Below are 5,000 nucleotides of genomic sequence, written 5' to 3'. Positions count from 1 at the left end.
GTACCTTAACCTAACCTACATTGCGCCTTCACCTAACCTACGTTGTACCTTAACCTAACCTACGTTGTACCTTAACCTAACCTACGTTGTACCTTAACCTAACCTACGTTGTACCTTAACCTAACCTACGTTGTACCTTAACCTAACCTACGTTGTACCTTAACCTAACCTACGTTGTACCTTAACCTAACCTACGTTGTACCTTAACCTAACCTACGTTGTGCCTTAACCTAACCTACGTTGTGCCTTAACCTAACCTACGTTGTGCCTTAACCTAACCTACGTTGTGCCTTAACCTAACCTACGTTGTGCCTTAACCTAACCTACGTTGTGCCTTAACCTAACCTATGTTGTGCCTTAACCTAACCTATGTTGTGCCTTAACCTAACCTATGTTGTGCCTTAACCTAACCTATGTTGTGCCTTAACCTAACCTATGTTGTGCCTTAACCTAACCTATGTTGTGCCTTAACCTAACCTATGTTGTGCCTTAACCTAACCTATGTTGTGCCTTAACCTAACCTATGTTGTGCCTTAACCTAACCTATGTTGTGCCTTAACCTAACCTATGTTGTGCCTTAACCTAACCTATGTTGTGCCTTAACCTAACCTATGTTGTGCCTTAACCTAACCTATGTTGTGCCTTAACCTAACCTATGTTGTGCCTTAACCTAACCTACGTTGTGCCTTAACCTAACCTACGTTGTGCCTTAACCTAACCTACGTTGTGCCTTAACCTAACCTACGTTGTGCCTTAACCTAACCTACGTTGTGCCTTAACCTAACCTACGTTGTGCCTTAACCTAACCTACGTTGTGCCTTAACCTAACCTACGTTGTGCCTTAACCTAACCTACGTTGTGCCTTAACCTAACCTACGTTGTGCCTTAACCTAACCTACGTTGTGCCTTAACCTAACCTACGTTGTGCCTTAACCTAACCTACGTTGTGCCTTAACCTAACCTACGTTGTGCCTTAACCTAACCTACGTTGTGCCTTAACCTAACCTACGTTGTGCCTTAACCTAACCTACGTTGTGCCTTAACCTAACCTACGTTGTGCCTTAACCTAACCTACGTTGTGCCTTAACCTAACCTACGTTGTGCCTTAACCTAACCTACGTTGTGCCTTAACCTAACCTACGTTGTGCCTTAACCTAACCTATGTTGTGCCTTAACCTAACCTATGTTGTGCCTTAACCTAACCTATGTTGTGCCTTAACCTAACCTATGTTGTGCCTTAACCTAACCTATGTTGTGCCTTAACCTAACCTATGTTGTGCCTTAACCTAACCTATGTTGTGCCTTAACCTAACCTATGTTGTGCCTTAACCTAACCTATGTTGTGCCTTAACCTAACCTATGTTGTGCCTTAACCTAACCTACGTTGTGCCTTAACCTAACCCATATTGTACCTTAACCTAACCCATATTGTACCTTAACCTAACCCATATTGTACCTTAACCTAACCCATATTGTACCTTAACCTAACCCATATTGTACCTTAACGTAACCTAATTTGTGCCTTAACGTAACCTAATTTGTGCCTTAACGTAACCTAATTTGTGCCTTAACGTAACCTAATTTGTGCCTTAACGTAACCTAATTTGTGCCTTAACGTAACCTAATTTGTGCCTTAACGTAACCTAATTTGTGCCTTAACGTAACCTAATTTGTGCCTTAACGTAACCTAATTTGTGCCTTAACGTAACCTAATTTGTGCCTTAACGTAACCTAATTTGTGCCTTAACGTAACCTAATTTGTGCCTTAACGTAACCTAATTTGTGCCTTAACGTAACCTAATTTGTGCCTTAACGTAACCTAATTTGTGCCTTAACGTAACCTAATTTGTGCCTTAACGTAACCTAATTTGTGCCTTAACGTAACCTAATTTGTGCCTTAACGTAACCTAATTTGTGCCTTAACGTAACCTAATTTGTGCCTTAACGTAACCTAATTTGTGCCTTAACGTAACCTAATTTGTGCCTTAACGTAACCTAATTTGTGCCTTAACGTAACCTAATTTGTGCCTTAACGTAACCTAATTTGTGCCTTAACGTAACCTAATTTGTGCCTTAACGTAACCCATGTTGTGCCTTAACGTAACCCATGTTGTGCCTTAACGTAACCCAATTTGTGCCTTAACGTAACCCATGTTGTGCCTTAACCTAACCTATATTGTGCCTCAACCTAACCTATATTGCGCCTTAACCTGACGCACGTTGTCGCTGAACCTGCTCTGTAATTGTTATGCAACTCGTTAAATTAGTGTAGTGTTGCCTAACCGCAACCCTCGCAATATAGTTCGCTATTCGCACTGCCCGGTCCCCTGTGTATCGCGTCATGTTAAACACCTTGCAGGTGTTGCTGACTTTCCACATGCTCCTGCTATACACTGTAATGTGGATAGCAGCAGGACGTACATGCCCCCCCCCCTTCCCCCCTGCCTTCGCAAGCTGGTCGTTGAGAAGTTTGCATGTTCAATGCCCTTCGCATGCCGACGTACTCAGCCTACGTTGTGGTACGGCCTGTCACCTGTCCGCCGATGTACGCAAAACCCACAAACTGTACTGCACATTGGTCCGTATGTACTGAATGATACATCGTGGCACATGTGTGACCGTACGACGACTGCGCCTAGCAACGGCAGACCATACAGTCCAAATATTGTGCACGCAGCTACGTGTCGTCTCCCTATAAGAGCTGGATTGCAGTGTGGTACGCCATTCAGACGTGTGGGAGGAACGGACGCCCTGGATGGCGATCAGCATGAGCAGTCTGTTGATGTAGTGGAGCGTGTATTCGGACGTAGTCGTCTCTTCTCACACACCGTGATAGCATGTTGCACCGCGTTCCACATCTGCGACATCCTGCAGAGGCCGGCTGACAGTCGTTCGCGCAATGGACACCGCATACGTACGGGGGCTACCTTCCACGTGTTCTCGAGGCGTGCACATGTTGTTGCGTCTATGTGGGCAGACGTAGTGTGTTGTGACACCTGACACAGGCATGCAATACTCGTTGCAAATGGCGATGGACGTCTACGTTTGCTGGTGACGTTACGCAAATGAACAACAGGTAACCCGTTGTGGTGCGGTTGTTCTCGCTAGAGGTGAATCAGTGTTGGCGACGATCGGTCGAGCTATTAACCGGTTGTTTCAGGGATACCCACCATGCCCACGAACGTGAAAGGGGACCCACCATGCCCACGAACGCGAAAGGGGATCTGGGTGTGAGGCGATACGCGGCGGTGGCTGGGTGGGACCGTCCCCGGCCGGTGAGGGGGGGCCGCCCGGCGTGCTGGCAGCGCGGTGCGTGGGCGCACGCGCTACAGCCGGCTGGTGGGGGCGGCCAGTGGCAGGCGCGCCGGCCGACGGACGCGGCAGGCGGCGCAGCTGCGCGCCGGCGCCCCCTGCTCGCGGCGCCTTGCGGCCAAAGTAGGTCCTCGCGGGCCCGGTGCGAAGCGCGGTGGCCATCTGCAGTGTGCTGGTCCGATTGAGGACTGTGTGCGCTGAGGATGCGCCGCCGCCCGGCGCTCGGCGCCGCGACGCCGTCTGCTGCTCGGTCGCCCCAGCGGTTCTCGCAGGTGGTTTGTATCGCAGCTGTGCGGACGTGTTGGCGCGTGCGCTGTGCTGGGAGAGTTCGCTTCGGCACCCAAGTGGGGCTTTTGTCCTTCTGTGGCGCTGGCGTTGGAGCTGCCGGTCACCGTAGGTGGCGCGTGTTGTCTCCCGCCGGCAATGCCACGACAGCACGCTCCCGGGCCTCTGTCGGCAGCGGCAAGCTCAGTTGGGAGCACGGGTGGTCGCACCTAAAGCGTCTACTCGCCTAACTCCGGGCGATTGCGCCTCTCTCGAACCCGACCAAGTACTTAGGACGGCGCTGCGCGCCGCCGGGACCTGAGAGGGTTTCGAGGTGTGTTGTGCAGGGGAGCTCAGCCTCCTCCTGTTTGCAGAATAATTGAGCGGACGCTTGCGTGTTCGCGCGGGCCCCCGGGACACACTCCCGGGCGGCCGGCTGCTCAGCTCTAGTTGACGCAGCTCCCTGGTTGATCCTGCCAGTAGTCATATGCTTGTCTCAAAGATTAAGCCATGCATGTCTCAGTACAAGCCGCATTAAGGTGAAACCGCGAATGGCTCATTAAATCAGTTATGGTTCCTTAGATCGTACCCACGTTACTTGGATAACTGTGGTAATTCTAGAGCTAATACATGCAAACAGAGTCCCGACCAGAGATGGAAGGGACGCTTTTATTAGATCAAAACCAATCGGTCGGCTCGTCCGGTCCGTTTGCCTTGGTGACTCTGAATAACTTTGGGCTGATCGCACGGTCCTCGTACCGGCGACGCATCTTTCAAATGTCTGCCTTATCAACTGTCGATGGTAGGTTCTGCGCCTACCATGGTTGTAACGGGTAACGGGGAATCAGGGTTCGATTCCGGAGAGGGAGCCTGAGAAACGGCTACCACATCCAAGGAAGGCAGCAGGCGCGCAAATTACCCACTCCCGGCACGGGGAGGTAGTGACGAAAAATAACGATACGGGACTCATCCGAGGCCCCGTAATCGGAATGAGTACACTTTAAATCCTTTAACGAGTATCTATTGGAGGGCAAGTCTGGTGCCAGCAGCCGCGGTAATTCCAGCTCCAATAGCGTATATTAAAGTTGTTGCGGTTAAAAAGCTCGTAGTTGGATTTGTGTCCCACGCTGTTGGTTCACCGCCCGTCGGTGTTTAACTGGCATGTATCGTGGGACGTCCTGCCGGTGGGGCGAGCCGAAGGCGTGCGACCGCCTCGTGCGTGCTCGTGCGTCCCGAGGCGGACCCCGTTGAAATCCTACCAGGGTGCTCTTTATTGAGTGTCTCGGTGGGCCGGCACGTTTACTTTGAACAAATTAGAGTGCTTAAAGCAGGCAAGCCCGCCTGAATACTGTGTGCATGGAATAATGGAATAGGACCTCGGTTCTATTTTGTTGGTTTTCGGAACCCGAGGTAATGATTAATAG

At 50.4% G+C, this 5,000-nt stretch overlaps 1 non-coding gene across 1 annotated transcript in view; it reads left to right on the top strand.

The window, feature by feature from the left end:
* The first annotated feature begins 4,036 nt into the window (after positions 1–4,036).
* Positions 4,037–5,000, top strand: part of LOC126444869 (small subunit ribosomal RNA) — a 1,909-nt gene continuing 945 nt past the window's right edge. Inside the window, exon 1 of the ribosomal RNA XR_007582803.1 lies at positions 4,037–5,000. This exon is cut by the window's right edge and continues 945 nt beyond it. This is a non-coding gene — a ribosomal RNA (small subunit ribosomal RNA).

Source organism: Schistocerca serialis, unplaced genomic scaffold (assembly GCF_023864345.2).
Source record: "Schistocerca serialis cubense isolate TAMUIC-IGC-003099 unplaced genomic scaffold, iqSchSeri2.2 HiC_scaffold_305, whole genome shotgun sequence".
Taxonomy (NCBI): Eukaryota; Metazoa; Arthropoda; class Insecta; order Orthoptera; family Acrididae; genus Schistocerca; species Schistocerca serialis.
Note: the sequence above shows the minus strand (reverse complement) of the source record. Positions and strands in the feature narration are given on the sequence as shown.